General features: G+C 38.1%; 1 protein-coding gene across 2 annotated transcripts in view; it reads left to right on the top strand.

The window, feature by feature from the left end:
* The first annotated feature begins 267 nt into the window (after positions 1–267).
* MARCHF1 (membrane associated ring-CH-type finger 1) overlaps positions 268–12,456 on the top strand; it is a 256,595-nt gene continuing 244,406 nt past the window's right edge. For both annotated transcript variants that reach the window (XR_004645753.1, XM_034770656.1), the window contains exon 1: positions 268–345. The gene's annotated coding sequence lies outside the window, so the exon portion shown is untranslated. The remainder of the gene's footprint in view (positions 346–12,456) is intronic.

Below are 12,456 nucleotides of genomic sequence, written 5' to 3'. Positions count from 1 at the left end.
GAATGCAAAACTCTCTGGATCATTACGTTGTGCAGATTTTTTTTCTTTCCCAAATGTGGTTTGCTTTACTTTTTTGATGGAAGACTCTGGCTTGTGCTACAGTGTCTCAAATAATATTTTCCCCTTTTTATTTAGAAACTGAGCTTGCCAAAGCCAGGATATGAACAATTATACAGGTGGGCTACTCTGGGGGAGTGAAGATATAAGGCATCCAATCAGGTATTGGCAACCTGCAGCACTGTCAAAATGCCCCTCCAACAGATTTCTGTAGTCCCAGCGCGGGAGACCGCCAGCAATGGGAGAAGTTCAATGGGCAGAAACAAAGAGAAGAGCAAGGAAGTCGAGGTAAGAGGAAGGTTTTGATTTGATACAATAGGAAAAGCCAATCCACAGTAGCTAGCATTTCTGTCTGCTCAACAGGATGTACTGTGCTGTAGCTTTGGACCAGCGCTGACAGGATCACAGCATGCTTTAGCAGACTGGAACTGAATTCCTATAAAACTAATAATAATATACTAAAATGCATCTCTGAATTATGGGGGGGATTATAAATATTTAGGGTTATTGCTGAAAGAGGAGGTTGCGAATTGCAGTGTCAGTGGCATGCTTTTTGTTACGTTTCATTTAAATATTTCAATGTTTAATTCTTTTATGAGCTTTATAGCCCACTAGCATTGAAAGACAATGGATATGATTCCGTATACTTGCAGATTTTCAGATGTCAAGGCAGTTTGAACATTATAGTTTTTTGTTCCTAGTTTTTTTGGGGGAAAAGAATAGCTTAGAAAGATTCCTCTTTAAGGGAAAACATATTCATTGTGTTAATGCTAAAGTCTGTTTCACTAATATGCATGTACTCCTTGTATTAAATATAGGCACAAGTTCTATAGCCTACAAATTAGTCTACATTTTCATTTAAAATGCATCAGTTTGTTTTGTTTTTCATCCATTGTCCCCTGCCTTTCATGAAAAAGATTATTGAAAAGCAATACATATTATTCCACCAGTATTAATAATCAGGTTTCGCCTATTTAAGAGAACATCTTGGATCAAAATATAATGAAAAAGATGCACATAAAATGTAAAAATCTACACAATTGTTTCTAAGTTTTGAAAAGTGTTTTGTGGGTAGGCAGCAGAGATTCTAGTTTAAAATACCTATCAGTAGTAGGTGACACCATACAAAACAAAGCAAGGCAGAGATGATATCAGAAATAAATACTGTAGCAGCTAAAGCTGCCCCACCCCTTTAAGCAATTTTTGCTTGGTATATATTCCCAGTTAATCATTAACAAACATTTTTTTTCTGTTCTGGATGTTAATCTTTCTATCTGGAAAACAAGTGTGGCTGTGGAGAAAACACATGAGAATATTTTAATTATGAACTGGGAGAAAAGTAATAAAGTTCACTGAATTTCCAAAGGGAAGTGGTGTTTACAACCCCCCTTTTTAATCATTTGTATGACTTGTTTTCAAGAAATAATTTTAGAGACTAACAGATGCTGATGTTTCTAGGATTGTTGTATGATGGTGGAAAATACTGGTTGATTTGTTGACTGATTTTAGACTGAGAAACTTTTGGTCCGGTAATTGGCTTAAGACAAATGTAGCAGTCATTGTTTTCTGATTTTTAAATTTCAGCGAAGAATACCCTTGACAATGTCCTTTCCTAGAAGTGAAAAAAAGTATCTTTTTTCCAAATGCACTGTGCTAATCAGTGTTTATCAAACTTGATAATGCCTAGAGTTTTGTGCACTTGGAACAAACTTTATTTTTTTTCCAGAATAGTGATAAAGAGTGAAGTGGAAAGTGTTCAAATTAAGATTGCAAATATGGAAATCTAAAATGTAAAATGATACCTAGAATAAAATGGCTTTCTCTAATTTTTGATTTAAATTATTTTTGACAGAGTAACACATTTGTTTAACATCCACACAGAGTTCATTAGAATCAGTAGAATTGTCTTGTGCTCCACTGTGGGTGATTTTTGTCCTGTGAAGGGCTGAATCAAATCATTTTGGAAAGAATCAGATACCTCTGAGTACAAACGTTTGCGGGTTTTTTTATACAGATGTGTAGTTGGAAGAGTAAACTAGTTTGCAGAATTTCTTAGGTTCATGAAAGTTTAATTAGTTTTTACTTAAAAAAAAATTGTCTCTGTTGCAGAGAATTGGTTAAAATGCATATTCAGAACTGCCCTCTGCTGGACAGCATGTCTGATCTGCTCAACTATATGGTCTTCCCTCTGTCCGGAGCCGCAATTTACGCAGGATAAAAGGCCTAATACTACTAACAACTAATGGAGATTCTCCTGTAGATCAAGTGGTAGGGATGTTTTTCCAGAGCTGAAGGCCCTTGAACAGGGCAATTGAAACTGTTCAGCTAAAACCTTAAGCATATCTTAAATGTATGCTTGGTTTGGATTCTTCTGTGTTTGTGGGTACCTGAGGTTCACCAGCATTGTGCCGAAGTGGGCTAATGTTTGGGTTCACAGAAACAGTCCTTTGTCCTCCTAGCTGTTCTCTCTCTCTATCCTCTGTTCTCTCCCACTCTCACCTAGAAATCTTCCTCCATCCGATCCCATTCCACATCTTATTTTTGTCTCCAGCAGCAGCCTTCCCCTTCTGCTAGGCTCATGAGGTATATTAATACCCTCTATCCTTCCCCTGAGTCTTTAGGGGCCTCTGAGTAGCTGCTTCCCCTCCTTTTCCACCAGCAGGTTGTGTTTTTTATTTGAAGGGAAAGTGTCTTTCTAATGGCTAGAGGACAGTGGCTTTCAAAGATCTTCTTGGGTAGTAGAACCCGAAAGCTAGTTTAGTAGAACAGGGAAATGTGCCTTCTTATTCCCTGAGTAGGGTCCGAAAGATGCTCCATAATCCCTGGCTACTATGTGGGCATAAAAGGTGTGTGTCCTCTAACAAGTGGTTGGTAGGGAACTCCCTTGGGTTCCCCAATTGCTGATTAGAGATTATGGAGTAACCTTTCCGTTCCTGTCTATTCACGTGGCTGGCTGCAGTGAGAGAACAAGTGTTACTAACCTCACAGTGTGTAGTAGTGTGAAGGGCAGGTGTATATTGGTTGAGCCAAAAGAAGGACCTCAGAACTATGCAAAGTTCCAAGACCCACCACTGCTGGCACTGCTGCATGTTTCTAATCTCTCCTGGGAGCACTTCCCCCGAATGTTTTATTTCAGTAAAGGATTTTTCACTTTTAAGACCGGTGGTTGGCTGGTACTGAGACATTATCAATAATATCAGTAAGTGTAGGGTTACTTAGAGCCCTCAACCACATGAATATTCTAGCAGTATTGGGAGCACCAACACAGTATACACATATGAGGATATGTTTACAAAGTGGCCTGCCTCTTGAGAGCGTGATGTGTAATTTCTTTGTGGGAGTAAAAGTGTGGGTGCTATTCAAAGATGCTCAACTTTTTTTTTAGCCACATAACACATTTTCTGGTCAGCTTGTCTCACTGTGTTTTGTTGAAGTCATGGTTAACAGTAGGGTTCTACATAAAATGTAATAATAAAGAGCCAGGTCCGTTCTTTGTGCACACTGCACAGTTCAGGGGAAAAGTGGAGGACAAAAGTGGTTTTGGGCCAGTTTTGCACTACCATCCCAATCCTGAGGCCACGGGGCACTGGTATTGTTCCAAGAAGCAATTTATAGTAGCCTGAAGGCTCCCCAAGGGACTATTCTGACAGCCAGGGATTTTCAGGGAATGGGGGTGCCAAAGTCACACCGTCTTTTCCATGGCCAATTCCATGCGCTTGTGGCATGGAGAGGTGGGTGTTACTGGAGCTACTACAATAGCTGTCCACTACATTTCCTCAAGGCAAGGAGAATCTTCCACTAGCTTTAGGGCAGTTTTGCATTCAGAAATGCAGGACGGGCTCTGGCCCAAAAAGTTTAGTTGAGCGAGTTTTACATGTTCTTCTTCTCAATCTATTCCTCCACCAATGCTGTCTAAAAAAGGGTACTTGCAAATAACGAGGAATGAATTGGTGGTTGTAGGCAGCCATTCTAAAACTTGTGAGTGGATTTTTGGTTATTTTTTAATATTCCATTGTTACATTGATTTTTCTCAATGAACATTTTTCTGAAAAGCTACAATGCAAATAAATATTTTGCCTTATGCCTGTGTGTGAGAATAAGCCAAATTCTTTCTGGATGTAATTCCATTGACTTCAGGGAAATTGCAAGACATGAATTTGCTACTACATATTTTAGGCTCTGAGAGACCTATAATTATATTAGATTTCTGGTTTATATACATAATGTGAAATTTCTGTGCACTTATTTCTAAAACAAACAAACAAACAAAAAACTCCAAGTAAACAAAAACTCCTAGGTATGCCTAACTTGTATGTTCAGCATCCCACATGCAAATGGGAAAACACGAAAGGACATTTTCAAAGGAGTCCACTTATGTTTTAGCCACAGTGTGTGTTTGTCCAAACTGAATTGTTCAAATCAATTGAAGCTGTGACTCAACAGTCCTAAAAATCAGGGCCCCACTGTCTGAAGTTGAGCACCATAAACTTGTCAAAACTTTTGAAAATCTAGGCATCAATGAGTTGAGGTTGGCAGAATAGACCTCATAATGACAGTATTTTGTGCAGCTGTGCCTGAGAGCTGTTGGATTTCCTTTCCTGTGATGACAGGCTAAAGAAGTGCTATGGATGTGTCTCCAAAAATCCAGAGTAGATGAGCAAGAGATGCTTACATTCCCTTATGATAAATTCTTTTGAATAACCAAGGGCCTATGCTTATGGGTACCTAAAGGAGTCTCCATCTATGCCTGATTGTGTGTAGGCATGGTTTGCCCCCAGGCAGGAAAAATGAGCTTGAAAATGTAATTTGTATGTGTTAGAGTAATTTAGCCAAAGCAACTAAATGAAGCTTATCTGACACAATATATAACACCAATCTAGAGCTTACGGAGAAGAATAAGCTACTGCTGCCACTGTGGGAAACAAACTCTCGCCCTTTTTGTTTATTGGGTGAATGTATGAATTGTGATTATAGAGGATAATGATAAGTAGCATGATATAACTAGAGAAAATGGTAACCACAACCAAACTAAATTCTTTCCCTGGCATGGGATACTTACAACTGCGTTAGCAACATACAAAACTGTCAAGTATCAGAGGGGTAGCCGTGTTAGTCTGGATCTGTAAAAAGCAACAGAGAGTCCTGTGGCACTTTTAAGACTAACAGATGTATTGGAGCATAAGCTTTCGTGGGTCAATGCCCACTTCGTCGCATGCATCTGACGAAGTGGGCATTCACCCACAAAAGCTCATGCTCCAATACATCTGTTAGTCTTAAAGGTGCCACAAGACTCTCTGATACAATGCTGATTTGCCTTCCCATGGGACCTCCTGAGGGAAGGAGTTCTTGGGCCTGTGACAATACCACATCATTAGAGTTTCCATGGTTATTTTCCTTTCTTTGCAAAGGAGAAATACCATTGGTAGCTTACTGGTAAATGTTAATTTTATACTTAAGACTACTACAAATTAATATTCCTGTCGACTATGCTACCCAGGCAGAGCTACAGGACAAAAACTAGTCCCCTGGACAAAGCTTTGCACAGAATTCCTGTACAGAGGTTGGTGGTGGGGGAAGAAGAAACTTCCCTTCCTCCTCACCAATTTGACAACAGGGTATGGAACACCAGTATAGCTGCTTTGCATGTGTGATTACAACCCATGGACTGTAGGAACATGTGCATCAATCTGTGTAAGTGCCATCTCTCTTCCATGGTTTATCATGGAATATACCAGCACATTATTCTGTGGTGCAGAAAGGATGCTGAATCTCTATTTGTGTCCCATCAATGCATCTCTCCCCTCTCCCATACCATATAATCTCATATACATAAGAATGGTGACAGAACTGCAGCTTTTTAGCCTTGGCACATTATCAGAGGCAGAATTTGGCCAACAGGGAGCCTGAGACAGTATGATATTTGAATTTGAACATGTTATGTTTTTTATTAAGTCTATATCTGATGAGTTTCAACAAGGACAAGTGCAGAGTTCTGCACTTAGGATGGAAGAATCCCATGTACTGCTACAGACTAGGGACTGAGTGGGTAAGCAGCAGTTCTACAGAAAAGGATCTACGGTTTATAGTGGATGAGAAGCTGGATATTAGTCAACAGTGTGCCCTTGTTGCCAAGAAGACTAACGGTATTTTGGGCTGTACAAGTAGGGGCATTGCCAGCATTCGAGGGACATGATCATTCCCCTCTATTAGGCATTGGTGAGGCCTCATCTGGAATACTGTGCCCAGTTTTGGGCCCCACACTATAAGAAGGATGTGGAAAAATTGGAAAAAGTCCAGCGGAGGGCAACAAAAATGATTAGGGGCTGGAGCACATGACTTATGAGGAGAGGCTGAGGGAACTGGGATTATTTAGTCTGCAGAAGAGAAGAATGAGGGGGGATTTGATAGCTGCTTTCAACAACCTGAAAGGGGATTCCAAAAAGGATGGATCTAAACTGTTCTCAGTGGTACCAGGTGACAGAACAAGGAGTAATGGTCTCAAGTTGCAGTGGGGGAGGTTTAGGTTGGATATTAGGAAAAACTTTTTCACTAGGAGGGTGGTGAAACACTGGAATGGATTACCTAGGGAGGTGGTGGAATCTCCTTCCTTAGAGGTTTTTAAGGTCAGGCTTGACAAAGCCCTGGCTGGGATGATTTAGTTGGGGATTGGCCTGCTTTGAGCAGGGGGTGGGACTAGATGACCTCCTGAGGTCCCTTCCAACCCTGATATTCTATGATCTGTATTTTAAAAGAAAATTGCGTTCTAATTGCATCAGTTTAGTGTAAAGAGCATATGCTATTTTTCTAAACCGATCTCTTCTGTTCAAGTGAGAAATCAAGCTGACATCTAATGGTGATTGCAAATGCCAACCTGGAGTAACTGCTAACATTTACCTTAAAGCTCACAAATAGCTTAGAAGTTATTGACATGCTTTGTGAAGAGGATGCTAGTAGCTGAATGTTCTTGCTGGACATCAGTTGGATTCAGTTTACATAAACTACAATTACTCAAATAAAAATGAAGATTCCTTTTAAAAAATACAATGATAATATTTGGTAAGTAGCATATATGTAGCTGCATACTAAAGAAAATGATGTGGTCCTGTGCATCTGTACAGTATTTTCACTGTTAATTGGGAACTACATACCGAACTATTTGGTACTTGGAACTAAAGGTAAAAATCACAAATATATATATATATATATATTGTCTCAGTTGCAAAATTAGAATAAATTATATGTAAATGTAATTGTTAAGATGAAGAGGTACATGGTTTTACTTACTTATGTAATTAAGTGTAACCGCTATTTTAATGATTACTTAAGGGGAAAAATCGGAGCAGCTGCTGATATGCCTAAATTAGATTATTGAAAATTGTGGATGCAATTAATCGGGTACTAATAAAAATGAGGTAATAGAAGAGTACCATGGTCGTCCTCTCTGCTGGATGGAATCAGGCCTGCTAAATTGTTGATGATTGTCACCTTCTAGCATGTGGGCAAGGATTCAAAAGCCCTAATACTACTGACAATTAATGAAATTATTCTTCAACTTAGATGGCAGATACTTGTGTTGAAGTTCTTAAATTCTGTTCCCAGTGTTGGCATCTGTGTAATGCTGGCAGCCTTGTTGCCTTCCTACATTTATTGCCTGCTAACTCATACAAATTAGTTACCAGAAGTATTGGGGGTTTTATTATCTTTGTAGACCAGATCGTCGAGGGTTACAAAATCACACACACTCAAAGATAATTATTTTTATCTGACAGGATAGAGCAAAAGTACTCAAACATACTAACTAGGGTTGCAGAAAATGGCATTGGCAACTCTAGGCAACGTGATTTCTTTTTAGTCTGTGATGAGCAAATGCTCCAGGCTGGTACAGAGCATACTGTACTGCCGGAGGTGCCATCTTTTGGGTAAGACCTAAAACCAAATCTCTGACATCTATTGTTGTCCTATGGCACGTCTCACAAGAGTTCAGGAGTTAGCCCAATTTTCTTGGAAACGTTCCAATTTCAATAATTATATTGTTACATTGAATTCCATCTGTAACTGCAATTATAAGCTATTCTCCATTTCCTGAACAAATTTTTATGTAGCTAAGTTACAGTCACTTCTTGTAATTAAAGTAAGTATAGTGTGTAAAAGTAAGTATAGTGTGTAAATTAGTTTGTGAAGTACTTAGGATTCTTCTAGATTTAAGGTGCTCTGTAAAGGTAAATCCTTATTTAACCCTTCTGAGTCTTGTCCTGCAATCTTGGTATTAGTATTGTGTTGGTCAGTTATGGTGAGCCTGGATGTCAAATTTCATGAAACTGAAAAAAGAAAACTTAGTTCTTCTGTTTTAACCATTTTTGACTCCTCCTTGTTGCTGCTTGATATTCCTTTGAATGGCAAACAGTTCTTCAGTTAGCAGGAAGGAAATAGGAGATTGCTTGCTGTGCTTTTATTAGCTTCCTGTAGATCTATAACAATTCCTCACTGGCTGCTTTGCCTGATAAGACTACATAAATGCCGGTGGCTACTGAATATGACAGTCAGGCGCCTTATGAAAAGGAGGTGATAGCAGCACATTTCACCAATTTGAGTTACCATGCATTGGGGGTGTGCCAAATAAGAGAAAATTGCGTTTCTCACTGATAAACAATTTGCAGCTTTAGATCCCATATCTCACTAGCCGCCTTCTTTCTCTACATTCATAGTCCGTGCTTAAAATCTGAGGAGGCATATTTCTTGCTACTTCTAAAGTTTGCCTGCAAGTCTTATGGAGAAAGTCTGTAGTTATAATTCCTGATAGCTCTGAAACTCCCAGTAGCACTCACTTGAAGTGGGTTTGTTCAGTCTAATTCTAAAAATGTATGAAGAACGCCTTACTTTGGATTTACTTTCATTTAGATTTCACTTTAACATTTGTCTGAGCTTTTACATAGTTTTAAGAATAATTGGTATTTTCCTGCTTAGTTTAAGATTAGTTTTGGTGCTTTGCTGGAATAACAGTATAAATTGGTCACTGATAAGAAGAACAATAAAAGGAAAAGTTTGCTTGTCCAAATATGCACAATAAATATTTGCTTTGCTGATAAATGGTGGAAGCTTTTCCCTCTCATTAGCTAATAAATATGTGTTTGTTTATATTGGACCATGGTCTTTCATTAACTTGCATTTCAGAGAGGTGCCTGATTATGGCCTGAAAGTCTAGGCAAGGGTATAGTTGAGGTCTGCCCCAAACACTGTTCTAGTGCATAAATCTGGCTCTTCTGTGGAGCTGTTTTGATTGGGTTCCGTTCTGGAAATTGGAAGACTGGTGATGTACTCTCCAGGCTACCCACAATTCTTCCCCATTATAAACAGCTTTGTTATGGAAACAATAACTCCAGCTTTGGGAACAAACTGGGAGGTTTGTGCTTTGCACCTTTGCTACAGAAATGGTGAGGTGTTTTTCATGACTTCAGCAAGATTATTACTTTTAAGGCTTTTCTATTATTTAATTGCATACATTGAAACTTCCCCACTAGAAATGGGAAATTATATATAGCAACTACGTATATGCTTTTTAAAATCTCTTCAGTGTTGAATGATGTACCAACTACAGTATATAGGGGATTCTTGAAGTGCAGTCTCAAATCTAGTACACCTCATATTTTGTGAGGGTGGAAAAGTGCAGTTAGAACACAAAAATGTCCCAGAGAAAGGGGTTAAAGAGGTTTTTCAGATTAAGGACTAGACTGGCTTTAAGGGCTTCCAGGTAAGGTTATTTCTGGGGGCTTCTACTCTGGTCAATCCTTCCTCCCTTTTCCGCTAGCCCCATTCCCTGTGCTTGTGTGTTGTTTTTTTTTCTAGAACAAGCGAGGCACAGCCTTCTCTTTATTGTATTGACTACTCAGTACAGCATTTAGTCAGCATCGGACCCTACGTTCTAAGATTCACTTTGAGATTCGTCTTCAATCTGGAGCTCTTGCCAAGAAGCAACTGTCTCCTTCGACTGCAAGTTTAGTAAGTCCAAAAATCCAGTTATGGTTAAAGGCAACAGTTTCAGCACTGACCAAGTGGCTAATTTCAACCATACAATTAATTAAATATCCACTTCTGAGAGTCTCCAAAGGTGTACATTTATAAATATTTATTAAATGCCCACAACCCCATAAAACATACTACATGATCCTCATTTCTGCATCTTCCAGAGTGTCCCTTCTTCTTCTTGTGTGTCTATCTCATAGACAGTAATATATTTCAGGCAAGAGCTGACTTAATTTTGTGTACTATATAGCAATAAGCACACTGTCAGCACTAAAAACATTGATAATTATAATGTAATAAAAGAAGTATGGCTGTCAAGCGCTTTAAAAAAATTTAATCGTGATTAATCGCACTGTTAATCAGAGAATACCATTTATTTAAATATTTTTGGGTGTTTTCTACATTTTTCAAATACATTTGTAAGTTTCACTTTCACGATAGAGATTGCACTACAGTACTTGCAGAGGTGAATTGAAAAAAACTATTTTTTGTTTATCATTTTTATAGTGCAAATATTTGTAATCAAAAATAATAAATTGAGCATTGTACACTTTGTATTCTGTGTTGTAATAGTAAAATGTAGAAAAACATTCAAAAATATTTAATAAATTTCAATTGGTATTCTACTGTTTAACAGTGTGATTAAAACTGTGATTAATTGCGAAGCATTTTTTTAATCACAATTAATTTTTTTGAGTGAATTGCGTGAGTTAACTGCGATTAATCAACAGTCCTAAAAAGAAACATTTTAAGAATTACAGAAAAATATATGTAACGAAAAAATTTGAAAGGTAAACTGTTAATTGATTGTATTTTAGTACTCACCTTACTGTATGTAAATGGAAAGAAAAGTCACACACTTGTTTTGTTGTCTTGGGTTTTACCCTCTCCACTGTAGAAATCAAGGTCTGATTCTTTTCTGTCTTGCATCCTGTGTTGAGTTTTACACACACTTGTATTGGTGTAAATGACATCATTTGATTTGATTGGATTTAACACCACCTTGCCCAGATGTTGTTGATGACACAAGGTGCAAGGCAGTGTTGAATCAGGCTGTAAACCTTTTGCCTAAGGGAACAGACTCTTCCAGTTTAGTGTTTCTTACAATTAATTTACAATTCCTCCTTGAATGGACTTCATCTGGGATACTTCTTCTAAGAAATCTCTGGAGTAATCTTTCACTTTTGTAGACTGCATCTTACAACTGCAACATCTATTAGTAATAATGGGATGTGTGGGAATAATCCACTGAGCCTGGCACTGAAAAATTTGTCTCTGTCTAATGCATTATCTTTTTCAGATGCAATGGTTTAAGCACAGAAGTGTGGTATATTCACCTTTTTCTCAGTGGAAGCAACCAATATGACATGCAGCTTCCTATCACTTTAGAGGTAGTTGTGGTTTTTTTCCTGCTCTTTTATGAGGCTCCATTTATTGTAAGCCTGCCAAATTCTACACACAAACATTTACTACTGTATGAATAATTTCAGCACGTTGGACAGCAATCAAGGTTTATCAGTCAGCCTCTGCTTCCCCTATCCCTAGTCTATTCCTATTTGTAAAATTTGAAAAATGGTATTTGAAAAATATCTGTTGGCACATTTCATACTTGCTATTTAACATTTCAAGTATTTTTGCTATTTTTATGAAAAGCTAAATATTTTGTGCTTTCATCTCAAATATATTATAGTTTCTTTGTTTCCCATGGAAGACAGTGTAAGGAGCTAGAGAGGCAGTGGGGGATGAGGTGGGAAGGAAAAGGAAACAGAGCGAGAGAAAGAAACTGCCATTTTTCAGTGATAATAGTAATGTTTTGCCTGAGACTACTGCATGAAGACCTGACTTCATGCCAGAACAGAATTTTGTCCCTTTTGCTATGAATACAATGTGCTCTAGAGGAAATGGTGACATATCACCCTGGACCAAATTAGTGAATTCTCACAAACTGGCAGAAATTTTCATTTTTACATTAACAAAGTGGAAAATTGATAGTTTTTCACAGTATTCTCGGATAATTTTTCCTTTTTAAAATAATCTCTTTTCCCACTGTAATAGTGGAAATGTTCTTTGAACTAATTGGGCCATTTGTTCCGATGAGAGCGACAAATTTGTGCTAAATTTGTGTACATATTCATCTTGAACACAAACATGCTTGTGCTCACAATAATAAGCAGTTGTGGGCCTCAATTTCTATTTTCTTACAGGAAAGTACTATTTGTGTGTACAATACAGTGTTCACAGTGAAAAAAAAATTCTGTTTTGAAAGTATCAGAGGGGTAGCCGTGTTAGTCTGAATCTGTAAAAAGCAACAGAGGGTCCTGTGGCACCTTTGAGACTAACAGTTAGTCTCAAAGGTGCCACAGGACCCTCTGTTGCTTT

Source organism: Trachemys scripta, chromosome 5 (genome assembly GCF_013100865.1).
Source record: "Trachemys scripta elegans isolate TJP31775 chromosome 5, CAS_Tse_1.0, whole genome shotgun sequence".
Taxonomy (NCBI): Eukaryota; Metazoa; Chordata; order Testudines; family Emydidae; genus Trachemys; species Trachemys scripta.
This window is presented reverse-complemented; position numbering and strand designations above follow the sequence as displayed.